At 40.5% G+C, this 22,327-nt stretch overlaps 1 protein-coding gene across 1 annotated transcript in view; it reads left to right on the top strand.

Moving 5' to 3' along the window:
* Window positions 1–21,286: 21,286 nt before the first annotated feature.
* Window positions 21,287–22,327, top strand: part of slc6a16.L (solute carrier family 6 member 16 L homeolog) — a 42,241-nt gene continuing 41,200 nt past the window's right edge. The window contains exon 1 of the mRNA XM_018226358.2: window positions 21,287–21,439. The gene's annotated coding sequence lies outside the window, so the exon portion shown is untranslated. The remainder of the gene's footprint in view (window positions 21,440–22,327) is intronic.

The following is a 22,327-nucleotide window of genomic DNA, read 5'->3' as shown; positions in this document are numbered from 1 at the left end:
AATCCCACCCTTTAAAGGTGCTGTAACCCCCCCCCCCCTCAAAAAAAAAGGTGTCAACGGGTTCTCTTGTAACCATTTCTCGTGGTGAGCCTATCCTATGACCATATTCTATTTCTATATGAGAATAAAGAGGAAAATTGAAGGGTAGGCTAGATGAGAGAATGTAAAGAGAAGTGGAGCAGGAGAATAAAGAAGTTGAAACATAATCAAAGGGTGGGCTTCTATTCTAAGTTAGGCCCCTGGATCCCAAGTCTGACTATGGTCTCCACAGCCTATATACAGTATATATATATATATATATATATATATATATATATATATATATATATATATATACTCAGGATGCATTATTTGGAAACCCTTTATCCCTGAAATGCGGGAAGGCTGTCACCCTATAGACTCCATTTTATCCAAATAATTAAAATTTTTAGAAATGATTACCTTTTTCTCTGCAATAATGAAGCAATACATTGTACTTGATCCAAACTAAGATATAATGAATCCTTATTGGAAGCAAAACCAGCCTATTGGGTTTATTTAATGTTTACATGATTTTCTATGAAGATCCAAATTACAGAAAGATCCATTATCCAGAAAACCCCAGGTCCCAAGCATTTTGAAAATATGGATATATATATATAGAGAGAGAGAGAGAGAGAGAGCAATCCACTAAAGCACTCACAGCAGTCGCCATCAAGCGTGTATCAATAAGTCTTTATTTGTGCATGGTGCATCAATACGTTTCAGCTCACATGGAGCCGTCGTCAGCATAATGACAGGAAGTGAGGCACATCATTAAATAACCCCCTTATCCAATCAGTGTGGGAATATAGTTAAAGTATCACATATATAAGTTAGATAACAACATCCTGTTATATTTATGGTAAAATAAATATATTAATCTCACACCCGTTAAATAACCGTTATTTGTTAAAATACAAAAAGTATCCATGTGTGCAGCTTTTAGTGACTAAAAAACAATGTCTTTTAGTAATAAAAAACTTTAAAACTCGAGTGAAGGGTTTAGAGCGCATAGAGTGTATTGATTAAGTGCATACAATGTTACCATCTAAAATACCTAAAGAGTGTGTCAATTTGGTATATACAATGTTACCAACTAAAATGCCTAAAAACATTATGAAAGGAAATCTGAGTGTCTAGATATCAAGTCAGCATATCTCAATCAGCAAGAGGTGTTTCTAGTATAATATCTATTACTTTGTCCATCTATCACATATTCATACCCACTAAATGGAATACATATTTCAAAGTTACCATGAATTGGAACTTAGCTTCACCAAAGATATTAAATCATAGATAACTAGCAAGGGAATACATATCATTAAACCCTCTAGGGGCAACTGTGTCCAGGGTCCGCATCTACTTAGCTTTACGTTGTAATAAAAGTTTATATCTATCACCACCGCTACGTGGAGGGGGAATATGATAAAATAGAACTGCTCGTAGGGTAGGCAGTGGATGTTTGCACCCTAGAAAATGTCTAGCCAGAGGGGTATCCATGGCCAAAGCTGCATGTATGACAGATAGGGTTGACACCCGGCCGGTATTTTACCGGCCTAGTCGGTAAAACACCTGCCAAGGCCGGGGCTGGCATTACAAATTTACCGGCAATGCAGTTGCCAGTAATTTGTAATACCCTTTAAAAAAAAAGCCCTCGGCCTGCCCCCAATTCGGGTCGATGTTGCTCCGCCCCCTTTCGCGGCACACTGTGTAGCCCCACCCACTATTGCGTCATGACCCGCCCCCTTTTTGTGCCCGCCCCCCACCGGCCGGTAATTTTTTTCAGTAAAGGTGGCAACCCTAATGACAGAGTGATGATTGTTCATTCGCATACAGAATGAAGTTACACATTTCCCAATGTAATAAAGGCCACATGGGCACACTATACAGTAAAAAATCTGAGGTGCAAGTCATCCTATAACGGATCTTATAGCGTTTTCCACTGTGTGGATGGGGAAAAGTTTCTCCAGTCAGTAAACTTGTTACTCCTAAGCCAAGTGTCAGTCCTATCAGTACGTATATCTGTTACCAATAGGAGGTCCCTTAGAGATCGGCCTCTGCGGTAAGCACATATAGGTGGTGGCATATGGGTAAAAGGCAAATTGGCATCCATCTGTAATATCGGCCAGTGCTTCTTGGCCACAGTATTGATTCTTAGGCTCGCAGGCGTATAGTCAGAAACAAACACCATTTTCTCCAATTTCGGTGCCTTGTATTTTCCAGTTTTCTCCTTTTCCACTGACATCCTCAACGCTCTCTCCATCTCGGCATTAAGGAATGCAAGCTGGTAGCCCCTCTCAAGGAAGTGACCCCACATTTCTTGTGCTTGCTGTGTAGCTGTAACCAAGTTCATATTAATCCTAAACACTCCACTCCACCGTCGGTGCGCAATATCCACACATCTAAAAATTCCACACTATCGTTGTGGTAAGTGAGCAAATCTGACCGGAGTAGACAATGCATTAAGTTCGGCTGTGAATGTCTGTATTCCAACGCGGTCCCCTCGCCAAATAATGAAGATATCATCGATATATCTACAGTACAATAGAAGTTGTTCTGTATATTTAGGATAGATATATATATTTTCAAAATGGTCCATGTATAGATTGGCATTGGAGGGGGCCAATTTGGATCCCATCACCGTGCCGGTCTTCTGCAAATAATATGTTTGTTCAAATCGGAAATAATTGCATGTCAACAGCATTTCTAATAGTGTACACAGAAAACCAATAGGTGGATTTCCCTTGTGGTTTTCTACATAATGCTTCCCTACAAGCAGCTATCTTCTGTAGGGATAATCGTGTACAAGCTACATACATCAAGAGTAGCAAATATAAAATCATCAGTCTTATCTGACGTAGTATCTCCAGTAACGAGGACGTGTCCACAATATAAGATAACATCTTTGTACATAACAGCTGTAAATAACTGTCCAAAAACCTGGCCACATTAGAAAACAAGGAATCTCTCACTGAAATTATAAGGCGACGAGGTGGTGCCGTTTGATGTTTATGTACTTTAGGGAGCGTGTAAATAATAGGCCATTTTGGGTACTCAGTGCTAAGAAACTGAAGACACTTTTCACTGATCCACCCTGTTGTATATGCCAATGTCAAAAGCGTATCCAACCGCTTTTTAAATAGTTCAGTAGGATCAGTGGAAAGTTTCTCATATACTTTCACATCAGATAATTGTTGTAAAAGTTCCTGCCTGTAGTATGACCGATCCAGCAGAACTATTGAGCCACCTTTATCAGCTGGTCGTATAATTAGTTCTTTATCATTCTGTAGGGATTTAATTCCTTCTCTCTCAATTTGTGTCAGATTAGAGTAATAATTACTCGGCTGACGTAGTATCTCCGAACATTCATTTTGTACAATACCACAATATGTTTTGACAGAAACAGCAGTATTGGGTGGGTCAAATGTGCTAACAGGGCGAAATGTCTCCTTGAAGGACCAGTAACATCAAAGAATTTTTTTAAAGTAGTAAAAATATAATGCAGTGTTGCCCTGCACTAGTAAAATGGCTGTGTTTGCTTCAGAGTAGAGTAGAGTAGAGACACCTCACCCTGTGTAAGCAAATGTCTGCTCAAATTAAAAATTATGGTGTCGGTTTCCTTGGTGGTCTGCCTTTGCGGACCACCCGGCCTTATGTGTTTCCTTTGCCTCTTGCATCTCCTAAAAAACGATCCTGGGTCTGTTCTCCAGAGGGGGTAGGGTCCTGTGTGGCCGTGTGTGGGGTATCACAGTCGGAGGATGGAGAATCCCCCGAACTGTCGATAGTGGATAGGTTTTTGGGTCTCCCAAATTTGCGCCTGTACTTTCCAATTGTGGCTGACCTCCCAATAAGCCAACCATAGACTATGCGATCTTTATAATATTTATATATAATAATAATATATATATCAAAGTCAATGTGTCCACACTCGTCTCCAAACAATTTGCTGAGGTGCTGGGGTTAGTAAGGACCAGCCCTCTCGTGCATTTAATTAAAAACAAAAAGCTCTTTATTACACATACCACTTGTGTCCAACGTTTCGGTCCACATTAGGACCTTTATCACTGATATAATGATAAAGGTCCTAATGTGGACCAAAACATTGGACACAAGTGGTATTTGAAATAAAGAGTTTTCGGTTTTTAATTAAATGCAATAGAGTGCTGGTCCTTACTAACCATATTTATATAAATATATACTGCAAGACTGGAGCTCCTTGGCTGCTGGTACCCCATTTTCACTTTAGAAGAATACCAATATTTGAGGCAATTTGAAACCAATGCCATAACCTGTTTAAAAAATAGTATGGTGCAAACAGATCCAACTGATTGTGGTCTCAACCTTTACATGGTGTTCCAGTTACAGAAGGGGTAAGTGTATTTTTTCTCTGGGGAGGGACTAGGGTTGCCACCTATTCAAAACAATTTACTGGGCCAGTGGTGGGGGCAGGAACAAAAGAGGCGGGCTGTGAAAAGGGGCGGAACTACGGGCCGTGACGCAAAAAGGGGCAAGATGAAGGCGAAGAAACGGTAAGGTTGGAGTGGCGCGGCAAAGGATTTTGTTCAGGGTTATTACAAATTTACCAGCAATGTAGTTGCCGGTAAATTTGTAATACCGGCCCCGGCCATGGCAGGTGTTTTACCGACTAGGCCAGGAAAATACCGGCCGGCTGGCAACCCTAGGAGGGACAGAGATTGAGCAGTCAACATTCTCAGCCATTTTGTCATTTTTGGTGATCATTTTCCCAGTTAGAATTGTGTAAGAAACCACAAATAGACATCTGTTAAGAAACAGAACAATTATTGTTCACGGAAGAGAGAGCAAAACTGGGGGAAGCACTCATTATGGATGATTTTGACTATGAAGATACAAAGTGGGATAAGAAATTAAGTAATTAATTTCAGTAAAAAGAGCCATATTTTTTCGTATGTTAAAAAATAGCTTCTTATATAAAAGTATTCAGTATGATGTAGAGCAGGGGTCACCAAACTTTTTTTTACCCATGAGCCACACTCAAATGTAAAAATAATTGGGGAGCAAAACAAGTATGAAAAAAGTCCCTGGGGTGCCAAATAAGGATGTGATTGGCCATTTGGTAGCCCCTATGTGGACTGGCAGCCTACAGGAGTCTCTGTTTGGCAGTATATCTGGTTTTTATACAACTAAAACTTGCCTCCAAGCCTGGAATATAAAAATAAGCCCCTGCTTTGAGGCTACTGAGAGCAACATTCAAGGGGTTCGTGAGTAACGTTACTCACGAGTCATTGGTTGCCAATTACTGATGAACAGTAAATTTCTGAGACAATTTGCAATTGGTTTTCATGTTTTATTATTTGTAATTTATGAGCTTTTTATTCAGCAGCTCTCCAGTTTGAGGTCTCAGCAATCTGGTTGCTAGGGTCCAAATTACCCTAGCAACCATTCATTGATTTGAATAAGAGACTGGAATACAAATAGCAGATGGTCTGAAAAGAAAGATGAGTCATAAAAATAGCAATAACAATAAATTTGTAGCCTCACACAGCATTTGTTTTTAGATGGGGTCAGTGACCCCCATTGCTGGAAAGAGTCAGAAGAAGAAAGCTAGGAATTAAAAAACCTATTAAAAAATAAATAATGAAGACCAATTTAAATGTTGCTTAGAATTGGCCATTCTATAACATAATAAAAGTTAAATTAAAGGTGAACCACCCCTTTAATAAGTTAGGCGCTTTCTTTATGTAGATAAAATATAAAATAAAAGTATAGGACTACTAAGGGATCATTTTGGCAAAGCAATGTGTCACTATTTACATAAGACAGACATCCCTACAAATGCTTATAATCAATTGCCAGACACTGAGAATCAGATAACACTGGAGGAGGCACAGAAAAGATTAAACAGAATGAAAACTAAAATAAAACACCTGGTCCTTGTTGAATTCACCCAAGGGTGCAGTAGGGCTTAAAGATAAATCTCTAATCTTTTAATGTATCAGGGTTTGGTGATGATATTTAAAAAGGGATAATAACTAGGTTATTATAAACCAAACAAAACGCAATCTTTTGGGAGCCTCCTAAAGCTGTCACTCTAGTCAGCAGTCTGCTCTATAAACAGTTCTCTCTTTAAGGGCTACACATCCTTATTTTTAACCAGAAAGTTTGGCATTTTAGTGTAGAAGCACTAGGAAATTACCCCATGTAGCTCCAGAGAAGGAGATGTAAGCTGTGATATAGGGGGTTGACTCTGCTGCCTCAGGTGGCAGAATATGGAAACTACACTAACGTAAAATATAAATAATGCTGTCCAAACGCAAATCTCATTTATACTGAAGTCAAAAGAAGTAAGTTTAAAATGCTTTAAATGCATAAAAAGTAAGGTTAGCATGGCAGTGGGCAGATTAAGGGCCATTTCAATGATTGCAGTCACATAGTTAGAATACTTTGTGCATTTTGAGTGCCTTCTACACATAGTCCTAGCCTTTAGCAAGGGGTAAGTATGGAGCTTCAGTTTGCCTTGGCACTGGCACTCCTTCTATGCAAGGAGGGGGCAGTCGTGTCCAATCAAGTCATATGAACATATTTCTACTCTATTTTGAAGGCTCATAGAGTTGAGCTTGACACTTCTGGGAGCAAAGAATGCGAGGCAGTGTGTAGACTTTGAGCCTTTTTTCTGCCCTTTACCCCCTTGCCCTCGCCGCTTTTTTAATGGACATTTGTATATAAGAACCAATACCCTAATACACTGAAACCTCGATTTTAAGTCCCCTGATTAAATTTTTTATTTGTGGTCCCACCAATTTATAATGCATTTCAATGGGTGCATTTCCCTGATTTTAAGTAACGTTTTCCCGGATTTTACATCAGCATTTTGTCCTGATTTTTTCCTCTATGAATTTTATTATTTGTGAAATAAAGAGGTCTAAAATACTAATCAAATGTATATTTTGCCATAGTTTTGCCTGTAAATGGTCAATTGCAATGAGTCTGCCCCTTATACAGTCCTCCAATAATCACTTATTGCTTTAGGTTGTGTATGTGACTGACAGAGAGGCCTTGCACATGTCCCCCATAGTGTAACATTAACACTGCAATGTTTAACCCTTGTTATTAACACAGTAAATATTGTATCTCAAAGTATATCTGACTTCTGTGCCGAAAAATTTGTGAATTTCCTGTGAAATCTGACGCTCACGTCAATTTTGAAGCCGGGCGTCCTAATAATGTTGACACGCAAAGGTTTTGACGCAAGCGACTATTCCACCACGCGTCCAAAATTTTTTGATGCTGGCAAATTTTTGCGGCAGTTTCGCAAATTTATTTACCGGCAACGAAACGTGGAAATTCGCCGCTAAAGCGCCTGCCAAATTTATTCACCCATCACTACTTATATCCTTTCAGTACTTGAAGAAAAAATTACTTTAACACATTTCCCTGATTTTACATTTTCCCGGATTTTACATAATTATTTTTTTTGGGGGGTTCTAAAGTTTTATTAGCTTTTCCCCATAATCACAGCTCATTGCTACACAACCAGTGTAAAAGTTGAGCCTCTGTATTCTGCCATGAATCTTCAGGGTTATAATCCTGTAATTAAATTAGATTGAAACGGTCCTTTAATCATGTACAGCAATGAAAGGCAGAATGCGTGGGGGGAACTGCTAAATGCAATTGAGACCAGTATTGCTATTTATGATCCCTGACCTCAGGGAGACTCCAGCCATTCAGTGCCATAAATTAGAACTGAGAATTCTGCTGAGGAGTTTTCACTTATCGGAAACAGTGTTTGTGAAATTATATTTTGATTTCTAATTATTTTCAGTAAATGACTATATTACACAGGCTTATTGCTGCCTAACTACTAGCAAGAGTGTAAATCCATGGATAGAATGTCCCTGCGTATTGGCTCCATTTCAACCGAAATGGTATATTATGTACCGTTTTAGCATCATAAAATTATTATCTGTATTGATTTGTTAATAAACCAATACATGCTCTGCATAGAAATCTGTCTTTATAGAAGAGTTGAATCAGGGGTGAATGGAGCCCTGCACAGAGAGGGGCACAATTCAGAAAGTACAACATTTCAATAATGTACTTGGGTTTCATTTTAACTGTACAGGTTGTACCTCATGGTTTGTAGCAGGTATAGTAGGGAGAGATGGTACCTATAGTAACAGTGGATAATAGTCTCTGGGAAGGGAGTGTGACTGTGGGATAGCAGGTATAGTAGGGAGAGATGGTGCCTATAGTAACAGTGGGATAATAGTCTCTGGGAAGGGAGTGTGACTGTGGGATAGCAGGTATAGTAGGGAGAGATGGTGCCTATAGTAACAGTGGGATAATAGTCTCTGGAAAGGGAGTGTGACTGTGGGATAGCAGGTATAGTAGGGAGAGATTGTGCCTATAGTAACAGTGGGGATAATAGTCTCTGGGAAGGGAGTGTGACTGTGGGATAGCAGGTATAGTAGGGAGAGATTGTGCCTATAGTAACAGTGGGATAATAGTCTCTGGGAAGGGAGTGTGACTGTGGGATATCAGGTATAGTAGGGAGAGATTGTGCCTATAGTAACAGTGGGATAATAGTCTCTGGGAAGGGAGTGTGACTGTGGGATAGCAGGTATAGTAGGGAGAGATTGTGCCTATAGTAACAGTGGGATAATAGTCTCTGGGAAGGGAGTGTGACTGTGGGATATCAGGTATAGTAGGGAGAGATTGTGCCTATAGTAACAGTGGGATAATAGTCTCTGGGAAGGGACTGTGACTGTGGGATAGCAGGTATAGTAGGGAGAGATGGTGTCTATAGTAACAGTGGGGATAATAGTCTCTGGGAAGGGAGTGGGACTGTGGGATAGCAGGTATAGTAGGGAGAGATGGTGCCTATAGTAACAGTGGGGATAATAGTCTCTGGGAAGGGAGTGTGACTGTGGGATATTAGGTATAGTAGGGAGAGATGGTACCTATAGTAACAGTGGGATAATAGTCTCTGGGAAGGGAGTGTGACTGTGGGATAGCAGGTATAGTAGGGAGAGATGGTACCTATAGTAACAGTGGGATAATAGTCTCTGGGAAGGGAGTGTGACTGTGGGATAGCAGGTATAGTAGGGAGAGATGGTGCCTATAGTAACAGTGGGGATAATAGTCTCTGGGAAGGGAGTGTGACTGTGGGATAGCAGGTATAGTAGGGAGAGATGGTGCCTATAGTAACAGTGGATAATAGTCTCTGGGAAGGGAGTGTGACTGTGGGATAGCAGGTATAGTAGGGAGAGATTGTGCCTATAGTAACAGTGGGATAATAGTCTCTGGGAAGGGACTGTGACTGTGGGATAGCAGGTATAGTAGGGAGAGATGGTGTCTATAGTAACAGTGGGATAATAGTCTCTGGGAAGGGAGTGTGACTGTGGGATAGCAGGTATAGTAGGGAGAGATGGTGCCTATAGTAACAGTGGGATAATAGTCTCTGGGAAGGGAGTGTGACTGTGGGATAGCAGGTATAGTAGGGAGAGATGGTGTCTATAGTAACAGTGGGATATTAGTCTCTGGGAAGGGAGTGTGACTGTGGGATAGCAGGTATAGTAGGGAGAGATGGTGTCTATAGTAACAGTGGGATAATAGTCTCTGGGAAGGGACTGTGGCTGTGAGAAGGTATATATCTGGTATAGTAAACCATTGATTTAAGTACAATGCACACATCAGCCCTAGGTGTGTAGTAACAGACATATTGCATTAATGTCACTGTACAAATATTAGGTGTGGTAGAGGCCAATTCAGCAGTGTGTATGCCAATAGAGAAATCACTGTGTGGCATCAATAAATGTCAACTAGACTTGGTTACCAAGAAAATAATCACTGGTGGACGTTTCTGTATAAGTGACCAGAATGAAGTCCAGCTACAAATGAAAGAGACTTTACAACAAAGTTATCATGGGTGACTTTGATTATCTATATATTAACTGGGGTAATAGATCTGCCAAGTCAGAATCAGGTTTGTAAATATGCTAAATGACAACTTTTCATTTCAGGAAGGACACTATGTCTGAGAAATGCTGCTTAACAAATATATTTCAGTAAATTACCCCAATAAGCAAGAAAAGATGTGGCAAATTGAAACCTTTATGATTGATAGAAAGGTACAGTACAGCATGAATATTTTATTGTATGACCATGATAAGAATACGATTTTTTGGCATTTTTCCACATTTTCCGGGCACTTTATATTATAATAAAGGTGGGTTCTTTTTAAGCGGGATTGTTTTATTTTAAAGGGGTGATTCACCTTTAAGTTAAGTTTTCCTATTTTATAAAATGACTAATTCTAAGCAACATTTTGTTTGGTCTTCAAAAAGCAGCTGTTGAGAAGCTAAGCTTAGGGGTCGTCACTAATTATCCAGCAGATAATTTGGTTGTCCTGTAATATAAGCTGATGCTACAGGGCTGATTATTAAATTCTGATGCTAATTGCATTGGTTTCTGTGCTGCCATGTAGTAATTATCTGTATTAATTACTAATCAGCTTTATATTGTGACATTTCTATTCTACGTGTACTGTATATTGTGAGTGGGTCCCTAAGCTCAGTAAGTGACAGCAGCACAGAGCATGTGCAGTGAATCAGCAGAAAAGAAGATGAGGAGCTACTGGGGCATCTTTGGAGACATAGATCTTTACTGCTAAAGGGCTGTGGTTGCCTTGGGCTGGTAGAGAAGCCCAAAACATAATGTACAACATTTCTTCCTTACTTCTTTAGTTAAGCTTTAGTTCTCTTTTAAAGACCTGTGTTTGGAAGCGGAACCCCAAGAAATCTTCAATTTTCAAACCCAAAATGTAATCAAGCTATAGCTTCCCCTTATCCAGCACTTCAATATGTAGCAGTCGCCTAAGTAGGGCATTACCTTTTCAGTAAGTCATTGTTATTCACCAGAAATCTCACTGCAACTTAAATAAGAGCCACCACTGAAAAGCTAAAATCGAAATGTGCCCTTAAAGGAAATCTACCTGCCTGTTACTTGCCTACAGCACAGTTTTAAAGCCTGCAGAACCATCTCTAGAGATAGGAGCTTTGTATGCAGTTTGGTCTCTGGCCACTAGAGAGCCCCCTGCTCCACCAAAACTCTGAAATAAAACCGTAATGCATAGTCATAAAATACAACACACTCTGAATCAGCACTTTTGTTTTAACAACTTATTTACGGGTGGGGGGGGGGTTAAAAAAAGTCCTGGGGAATAGAAATGGTGCAGATATGGAGGTAGTGTAGATAGAGGAGGGGCAGACACAAACACTGTATAAAGGAGAGATAAATGGGGGTATAACAGGAATAAGCAGGTTACATCATAGTCATTGTTGAGATCATGTGGTGTAAGTAAAATAGGCGCTTGGTGTCAAGTCATATTAACTTGGGGATTGGGTCCCCACCTCTTGCTCCTTTTTTCAATTTATCTATAGCTGTAGTTTACCATCACCCCCCCCCCATTACACTCCCTAAAATGTTTAGCTATTTTATTATAGCTATATATTTTTTTTTTATTAAACCATATATTAATAGTAATAATAGTAATTAACCTTAATAGTAATTCATATGTAATTAATATAGGACTGTGACACAATATTATACTGTTTCTTCACTGCATGCCATAATACAATCATATGAAAAAGTTTTGGAACCCCTCTCAGCCTACATAATAATTTACTCCACTTTCAACAAAAAACATTGCAGTGGTATGTCTTTTATTTCCCAGGAACATCGGAGTACTGGGGTGTTTTCTGTACAAAGATTTTTAGTGAAGCAGTATTCGGTTGTATGAGATTAAATCAAATGTGAAAAACTGGCTGTGCAAAAATGTGAGTACCCTTGTAATTTTGCTAATTTGAATGCATGTAACTGCTCAATAGTGATTACTGGCAACACCAAATTGGTTGGATTAGCTCGTTAAGCCTTGATTCGGTGAAGCCCGTCGCGGGGCCCCATACACGGGCCAATAAGCTGCCGACACGGTCTGTCGGCAGCTTTTATCGGCCCGTGTATGGCCACCTTAGACAGATGTGTCCAATCATGAGAAAAGGTATTTAAGGTGGCCAATTTCAAGCTGTGCTTCTGTTTGACCAGGTCTGGCAGGCCAAGAAAAATACAGGAGCAGCATATGCGGAGGATTGTGAGAATGGTTATAGACAACCCAAAGATCAATTCCAAAGACCTGCAAGAACATTTTGCTGCAGATTGTGTATCTGTACATTGAACTACAATTCAGCAGAATTTGCACAAAGAATATGGCAGGGTGATGAGAAAGAAGCCCTTTCTGCACTCACACCACAAACACAGTTTGAAAAAGCGCTTTGCATGGTGGAAGAAGAACACCACATTCCAAGAAAAACACATGCTACCTACTGTCAAATCTGGTGGAGGTTCCATCATGCTGTGGGGCTGTGTGGCTAGTTCAGGGACTGGGGCCCTTGTTAAAGTCAAGGGTCGGATGAATTCAACCCAATATTAACAAATTCTTCAGGTTAATGTTCAAGCATCAGCCAGAAAGTTGAAGTTACGCAGGGGTTGGATATTCCAACAAGACAATGACCCTAAACACACTTCGAAATCTACAAAGACATTTATACAGAGGGATAAGTACAATATTCTGGAATGGCCATCACAGTCCCCTGTCATGAATATCATGGAAATTTCCATGCTCGGCAGCCATCAAATTTAACTGAACTGGAGAGATTTTGTATGGACAAATGGTCAATAATACCCCATCCAGAATCCAGACATCTGCAAAAGGAGCTCAACTAAGTATTGATGTAATATCTCTGTTGGGGTTGTTTGTTGGTTCTCACACTTTAGCTGTTTATAGGACTAAACCTGTATAAATGGGAATAAGCAGAATGCAAGTGCTGAACACACAAATACACAGCTATATAACTGTCAATTGACACTTCTTATAGACATTCCCTTAAATGGGACAGAACAGCTGCCATCCCAATACAATGCACTTCCATGTGGAAATTTAAAAAGTATAGAATTAAATATGCCATACCCTTAAACAGACACGTGGTGTCCTCATCCAAGGTCAGCATCTCACTGAGTGAACTTCACCCTCCACACTTCACACTTGTTACTCAGACTGCATTCGCCTATTAAAGAGGGATGCACATTTTCACCAGCTCACACAAAGATCACATACATTACAACAGCCAAGTCCAATGTCTGAAGTTCCACCTTACCAATGAGCTTCAACTCTTGGTCCAATTGGGACTTTTCAATCGGACGTCTCAAAGTTATGTATGTAGGTCTTTCGACAAACCCAAGTTCTGGCAACAGGCATCTCACGCTTATTTGCCTGTTTTAAAAATAAAAACATACCGGTAAGTCACAAAGATTGGATATATTCGCTGGAAAGTAATGACCACTGAGAACGATCCTATTAGTTAGGGGCAAAACATTGACTTATTTGTGCCTGACCACCTGACCAGGTATTCAGTTGCTCTGCCAGGCTATACAATTCTACCCATGTAACATAGACAGAATTTGCCTATGGAATAGGGACAAAATTTTATAGCTAATAGGTTAGGGCAATAGGTATCTAATAAGAATCCCATGCCTTAGCTTGGCCACATTCCTTCATGTACCTACCGTTCCCCTGGGAGAGAAAAAACACTAAGACGTCCACAGTCTCTCCTATCTCCATATGATGGGAAGTTTGAGGCTGAAACATGGAAATCAGGGATACCAGCACAATGCCTCAATGGCCTATAAAACAAATCTATCAAGAAATTAAAGGGGTTGTTCACCTTCAAACAACTAGTTGGTTTCAGATAGATCACCAGAAATAACGACTTTTTCCAATGACTTTCTATTTTCTATGTGTGACGGTTTTTCTAATATTGAAGTGTAAAGTGTCATTTCTCTCCTTCTGAAGCAGCTCTGGGAGGGGGGTCGCTGATTCTGTAAACTGTTGTAAATTGATACATTTAGTTATCTTTGTCCCTGCTGAGCAGAATCTCAAAGTTATCTTTGTCCCTGCTGAGCAGAATCTCTGGGTTTCATTACAGACAGGTGTTAGAATTGATACAATAGTTGCTAATACTCCAGAGATGCTGCTGAGAAATGGATCAATTCAATGTTGCAAAATTGTAACAGTTTAGAATCCGCACCTGATTTACTGAGCTGCCAGACTCAACCAGAGAAACGAACATTCAACTTTAAACTTAGATTTTGGAAAAAAACGTAAAAAATAAATAACGAAAAGTAATTGAAAAAAGTCTTTATTTCTGGGGAACAATCTAAAAACAACTGAATTGAAAAAAGTGTTTGGAAGGTGAACAACCCCTTTAAATATCTCTATGTCGGGAGGTTGGTATAGATCAACTGACATTACTGTTTGGCACCATGAATCAAACCTACCCCATATGCCATTTCAGCTCCAGATGGAAGCAGTATCTTGTCTCTTGCTCAGCTCTTCTGTCTATGTTAAACACCATTTAAAACTTATTAAAGAGCAACTCTGCGTAAAACCTGTTTTTTGTGTAACATGGGCTACCCGAGACTCCCAAAATCATAAGCTTTACTTATAACTGACCTTTTCTCAGGTGTGAGCCCTTGTATATGGTGATGGCCAGGGTGTAGTGCAACTATATCTCTCAGGTTGAGATAGCAGCAATTGGCAGAACACAAGTTGTTCTTGAAGTTAATCAGCAATAGATTTATTCAAAATAATTTAATTAAATAGTAATGCAGGAGAACAAGGTGGTTAGGCATATACTCACAATACTCAATAGTCAGAATATGTCCTCACAGGGTCAAACATAGAACCATGGATTAGCTCAGTGATTATGGTTCACCCTTGCTTTCAGGATCTTCATTTAGTGGAACCTAGATGATTAATCCCTACTTCCAGTCAATGGTGTACCTACTAATCTTCTCTTCGGAGCTCAGTCTGCTCACTAGCTAGCTCTAACTATCTGTCACTCCTGTGATCTATTACATATTATACCCTACCACTTACTAGGTCTGACTATAACTAGGTTCCACTTTGCTCCCACCTACCTGCTCAGGGTGGGGCCTCTCAAAAATGGACCCAGAGCACATCTGCTTCAACTTATATACATTAACACTTTGCCACGTTGTACACAAACTAAAGAACTAGAATGGCATAATTTTACTCAGGAAGGGGGGCTTATTCTCTTCTATATACTAAGGACCCCCCTTAGCTATCTAGAACTGAACAAAGGCCCACTTAGAGGGCCAAACCTTAGGGGACTTTCAAGTTAAAGGGAAAGCTATTTTACCAGTTTCCTACATATGGAACAGGAAAGACAATGTCATTGATGGGCACTCAACAGCGTACCAGAAGTCACTCCTTCTCTAGTACTATTACTGAGCTGGCTTCTGCTATATTGCTTCAGGTGTCAAAGGGAGTAGTGCAGCAGATGCTGCTTTTTACACTAGTTTGTGCCCAGGTAACATCTTAAAGGAAAACTAAAGCGTAACTAACGAAGTAGGTAGAAATGTTGTACATTATGTTTTGTGCTTCTGTACCAGCCCAAGGCAACCACAGCCCTTTAGCAGTAAAGATCTGTGTTTTCAAAGATGCCCAAATAGCTCCCCATCTTTTTTTCTGCTGATTCACTGCACATGCTCTGTGCTGCTGTCACTTACTTAGCTTAGGGACCCACTTACAATACACAAAGAATAGAAATAGCACAATATAAGACTGTTATTAATGCAGATAATCACTACATGGCAGCACAGAAACCAATATAACTAGCTTCAGAATTTTATAATTGAACCGTGTAGCATCAGCTTATATTACATACAACCCTAATTTTCTGCTTGATAATTAGTGACGACCCCTAAGCTTAGCTTCTCAACAGCTGCTCAGAGCCCACTGAGCATGTGAGTGTCACAGACACTTTCCAAGATGGTGACCCCCTGTGACAAGTTTGAAGTCCTGGATCATTGCTGCTATTGACAAGCTCAAACTTTAGGCTGGTGCAATAAGATCACTATATAAAATATGACATTTGTAGCCATATTCATTTTTAGGCTTTAGTTCTCCTTTAAGTGTTGAGGAATGCAAACTAAGCTGATGCCCTTTGTTCTTTTCTCTGCATCAAATAAGACTGAAATAAAGACTGGAATATGGAGAAATTTTTCATCAGGCCGTATAGGAAGGTTTTTTACTAATGATAATAAGAATAACAGAATCACTAGAGCCCACTATTTTTCCAGTTGTGGTAATTTAAAATTGTTGCCGTTGTTATATAATGGTGCTTGTGATTGTGTTCAGCACTGTGTTAAACCTCCCACTAGATGGCAAAATGAGACAGAAAAAAAAGCACTTATCTTTGAGATAAACCTCAAACTAGTGATGCTGAACAGAATCATCAGTGTAACATCAGCACATCCATGACAATATAAGGTTTTTATGAAGTTCAGGCCAGGGAACAATAAGATTATTGTTTGCATATGTATAAGCTGTGCTTAATGGTGTCACATTACAAATATAATGTACTACATGGTGTATATGGGTCTCTGTCCTTGTGTTTTTTGTGGTACGTTTTACATTTTTTAAGGGGTGGAGAACAATGGTGCAGGGGCATACAGTGGTGCTTTGAAAATTAATTTAAAATGAGAGAGGAAAAAAGATAAAAGTAAAAATTTTGGAAGACGAAAGAAAAGATGGAGGGAGATGATTATTATTGAAGAGTGGGCACAACCACTGGTGGAGGTGCTGCAAATGGGGGCACCGCTACTGGAATGGCAAGCAGGGGGTCACTGCTGGTGGCACTGAGGAAGATGGGTGTCCCTGATAGAACTTCAACAGAAGACATGGCTTATCAACTTTGGATTTACCGTGGTACCCGACACCGACACTGTGTCCTATCAACACTTACAGAAAAAAATTGGCTCTGTTTCTCAGTGGCAATAACTTTTATGTTCATTTATCTTGATATGGGAGGAACATTTACATTGTTCATACAAAACAACAGTCCCCCTTTTGCGTGACATTTTGTGTGAAAAACAAGAATGTCCCAGTGTATTACACTCTTATAAATATCGAAGGAATGTGCTTAAAAAAGTAGTGCTTCAGGCTGATTTATTGAATATTTATACAAAAAACCCATCTCTTTCATTCCCGCTGCCTCCTTTCCCAGGCTGTGCAGCGGAGTCGACGGCACTCAACACACTTCTTGGTAGGATAGGAACCAATCCGCAGCTAGGCTGACCTGATGATGTCTGTCTTTTGCTTGCGTGACTGCAGGGCTGTGATTGGCTATCCCCCTCCTACTGTGCTTCTGACAGTGATGCCCACACCCTCATTTGATACTCAGACAAGGACCATAGCACATCTATAGGGACCAGCAACGTAACGAGAGGGGGGCGGGCCCTGACTCAGGACGCGCAGCCGGGGCCCCCCCCGCCGCCCCCCGTATGCCCGGAACTTGCCGGAATAAGCGGTGCGAAAACTGCCGGAGGGGCCTGAGGGGGTGCGGGCCCTGGCCCAATCGCCCCCCCTGCTCCCCCTGTAATTACGCCACTGATAGGGACTAGGAAGCTTCAATAAAGGGGGCGTTTTTGAAGATATTCATTTTTAGCCCCAGTTTCAGCAATTTGGTTGCTAGGGTCCAAATTACCCCCGCAACCAAGCATTAATATGAATGTGAGACTGGAATATAAATAGGAGAGGGCCTGAATAGAAAGATGAGTTAAAAAAAAGTAGCAACAACAATAAATGTGTATCCTTACAGAGCATTTGAATTTAGATTGAACGCTGGAGATATAATGTCAACTGATTATATCTTCAACAATGTATCTAATGTGTCCAGTACAGAAGCACAGATCTTCAGTGCACCCCTGGGGGGTTTTGTACAATACTTACAGGTTCAAACTTTACACTAGGTCCAGTAACCCACAGCGTACAATTAGAACCGGAAGCCCTAACCTTTTTTTACCCATGAACCACATTTATATATAAAAAAGTTAAGGGAGCAACACAAGCATGAAAAAATGTCCTAGGGGTGCCTAATAAGGGCTGTGATTGGTTTTTTGGTAACCCCTATGTGGACTGGCAGACTACAGGTGGCTGTGTTTGGGTGGCTGTGTTTGGCAGTTCATATGGTCTTTTTGCCTCCAAAACTTGCCATCAAGTCAGAAATCCAAATATAAGCACCTACCTTGAGGCCACTCAGAGCAATATCAAAGGACTTGGTGAGCAACATGTTGTTCTTGAGCCACTGGTTGGGCACTATGAATTAGAAACTTGTCTTCATACAGCAGACCAGCACATTTCACCTCCTGATTGGCTGCTATAAGTTATTGGAACAGGATAAAACAATGTAGCTGTCCCGCTCATGTCTTTTATCATAAGTCAGCTCACCTTACTCTATATCTGTTTATCTGCCACTCACTGCCCTCAGCATAAAATGCAATATTCTGCATGTTTCTCTCTTTCTCTCCCTGTATATGTGTAAATATTCACGAGAAGTCTCCCCGTTTCCACTTTTGAAATCCTACTTTCAGTGCTGCAAGAACCACATGACAAGAATCAGTTTATTTGAAGTGGCTTTTGTGGTTTCATCGCAGCTCAACAGCCTTTATACTCAAAAGAACATCATTGTCATTCAAATTTTCTTCTGCTTTCATTTCTCTTTTGACCTAATATACTTTCTAATATCGGCACTTCTATTCCCAACCGTTACATAGAAATGAAACTAAAGTCACTGTGCAGTTTGTGGTCTCTCTTGATCTAGGCCATTTTTTTTCCCATATAAACAAAAACATGTTTGGTCAACGACCTGATTGACTGCTCTGTGTTACTAGATTAGGGCAAACATAAAATATCTCTATATCTGGGCATAGTAGATTGGTAGACTCTGTCTTGCACTAAGTTTGGCTATGATCAGTAACCCCTAAGAATTTTGCTATTAAAGGAGAAAGAATGGCATATTTACATGTTAGGCACCCCCAAGTGATTATATATATATACTTACCTGACACCCTGATTCGGTTCTCCAATCAGCGAAAAACTGCACCGGTCCAGTGAGCACCACAAGGCGATCGGATTCCTTTCTGTTTTTTCCAGCCGGGGTATTTACAATAACTTGGGGATGCCTAACTATTGGCACCCCCAAGTAAATATGGACTTTCCTTCTCCTTCAAACAGGTGACCAGTAAATGCTACCTGCTGATTGGTTGCTATGGGTAACTGCACCTGGGCAAACAGTGTATTTTATTACATATCCTCATAAATGACAGAATGACAGATTAATATGTATAATGCACAAGTGCCAAAACAAATTCCAGTGCAATTTCAACGGGAAGGCAAATAATTTAAAAACTGTAAAAAAGAAAAAAGGAAGGCCGATTGAAACGTTACAATCAATTAAATATTCTGTATCCTTTCTGAAATAATCAAGTGTATATTCACTATTCTTCTCTCAGCATCTGTTTCTCTTCATTCTGTCTCAGATCAATTAGAGCTCCCTCAAATAACTGATTCCAGTACAACAAAACAAAATAACTGCCTTTTGCACAAATTTTGCATGTAGAAAGACATGATGTCTGATGATTTTAATGGATTGAGCTCTAATACATCTTCTAGTCAAAAGGAGCCCCCTATACGATATATCGGATTATTTATCTGACACCCAAATCCTGAATGAAGACAGAATGAGGAGAAACAGATGCTGACAGAGGAATAGTGAAGATAAATTTGATTATTTCTGAAAAGGTAAGAGAATTTTCAATTTATTGTATTTAGAATGTTTCTTATTAAAGGACCAGTAACAGTAATTTTTTTTAACAAAAATTTGTTTCTTTTTAACGAAAAAAAACCAACACAGTTTAAACTTTTAATTTGCAAAGCTTTATTAAGAAATTACTTACCGATTCTCTGTATGCGCTCCTTTTCTGAAACAGCGACATGGCGACGATCCATGGTGCGGCGCTCAATTTCTCCTCCCTGTCTATCTCCTATAGAAGGCAGGGAGGAGAAATCAAGCGCCGCACGATGGATCGTCACCCTGTCGCTGTTTCAGAAAAGGAGCGCATTCAGAGAATCAGTAAGTAATTTCTTAATAAAAGCTTTGCAAATTAAAAGTTTAAACTGTGTTGGTAAAAAAAATTACTGTTGCTGGTCCTTTAATAAGAAACTTTCTAAATACAATCAAAAGCTGACGCTTGTATAAAATTTACATTTTTGCGATAGTCCCCCTTTAAGAGGGAACTGCTTTCTGGCAGGCTGTTGTTTCTCCTACTCAATGTAACTGAATGTGTCACAGTGGGACCTGAATTTTACTATTGAGTGTTGTTCTTAGATCTATCTACCATGCAACCAGTAACGGAACTAGGTGGGAGCGGGCCCTGGTGCGGGCCGTGCAGCCGGACCCCCCCCCCCTCGTCTGTGCATGTTTTCTTTGCAGCTGGCTGCAGCAGTTGCGATCTGCTGGGGGGACCCTGGCCCAGTTGCACCCCCTGCTTCCCCGGTAGTTACGCCATTGCATGCAGCTGTTATGTTATGTTATGGAGCTGCTATCTGGTTACCTTCCCATTGTTCTGTTTTCAGGCTGCTGGGGGGGGGGAGGGAGGGGAGTGATATCACTCCAACTTGCAGTACAGCAGTAAAGAGTGACTGAAGTTTATCAGAGCACAAGTCACATGACTTGGGGCAGCTGGGAAATTGACAATATGTCTAGCCCCATGTCAGATTTCAGAATTAAATATAAAAAATCAGTTTGTTCTTTTGAGAAATGGATTTCAGTGGAGAAGTCTGCTGGAGCAGCACTATTAACTGATGCACTTTGAAAAAAATCCATGACAGTATCCCTTGAAGGTGAACCACCTCTTTTAATTATTTTTTTATGATAAAGTATTTAAATAAGATTTTATCTGCCCCAGGGGCTAAGGCTGATAGCACACAGGGAGATTGATGGCTGTGGTTGGCTCAGGTAGGATGGGAATAGTAAATGGGTATCATTTTATTGGGGGCCCCTAATTCATATTGAGCCTCAACGTCTATCATTTCCATGTAATAGCAGGATGGACATTCCAGACAATATGTAACAATTTATTTAGTACTGTACAACAATAGCACAATATCCAGCATAGCTACTCCCAACTCCCAGTGTGACCCTATATCTGCTTCTTTGTACTTTATTAGCGACATTCTTTCACCCCAGGGTTGCTTCCCTTGCTGGAGAAAGGCCCATAGACAAAGGCTTTCTATGTTTGCACTAAACCGATGCTGCGACACATTTACTCCAGGCGCAAGAGTCAGGGTCTCAGTTTAAACAGAGCACAGAGCAGAACGTGTGCGACATTTCCCCAGCTTGCGAACAAGAGAGGAAAATAGAACGCACATTCCGGGGGCGTGGCCAGAACGAGGGGTGCCAGGAGCTGTCCACGTGGCGGCTGTACATACACAAGTGTCTGGAGTTGGAGGAGGCTGCAGGTGAGCGCTGGAATGTCCTGGGACTTTATTGGGGTCGGTAATGGGGTTACTGGTCCTCTAGTCTGTATAGGGCACATTATATAATGTATAGTTACCAGCACTGCCAGGGAGATCCAGGGCAGCAGAAATAAAGCTCTAAATGTGACATGATGTTTATTATTGTTATTATTATTATGTGATGGGCAGCGAAAGTGCTATTTATTCGTGTCATTGCACATGAGCCAGGCTTTTATTTATTCTACTGTATTGTCTCTTCTTGTGAACTTTACCATAATCATAATTGCATATAAGAATGTCTCATTACTGGAGTGAAGGGGTTTATGGGGCTTCCCTATAGAAATGGGTTGACAGATCAGTGACCAATGAAAAGGCTGTCTGTATTCATTCATTAATTAGCTGGGCATGATGAGGCGCAACGTTTGCACCAGTTCTAGTTACTCCTTGGCAACCAATCACCAAGTGGTTTTACTGGGCAGATATAGGTTGCAAGACCGTTGGCAGACTTTGCACGTTAGTTGGGGAATTTGCCTAATGCCAACCTAAATCACCATATTTTTATAGTGGTACAGAAACAGTGTTAAGGTGGCCATACACACAGAGATACAAGCAGATTTCTCCCCGCCCACATTGAGGTGGGCGATATCGGGCTGATCCAATCATGGGCCCTAGGGCCCAATGATCGGATCATAATGCAGGCAATACAGGCTGTTGGATTGTTGTCGGTTCCGATGGGATTTTTAACCCTGCCCGATCGGGGAAGCCTGTTTTATGGCCCCACACACGGGCCAATAAGCTGCCAACTTGGTTTATCAGCAGCTTTTTATTGGCCTGCCAGCTTTACAGTAAGCATAATGTAATATATCACAACTAGTGATGTGCGGGCCCGAT

The sequence above is a fragment of the Xenopus laevis genome, chromosome 7L (assembly GCF_017654675.1).
Source record: "Xenopus laevis strain J_2021 chromosome 7L, Xenopus_laevis_v10.1, whole genome shotgun sequence".
Lineage (NCBI taxonomy): Eukaryota > Metazoa > Chordata > Amphibia > Anura > Pipidae > Xenopus > Xenopus laevis.
Note: the sequence above shows the minus strand (reverse complement) of the source record. Positions and strands in the feature narration are given on the sequence as shown.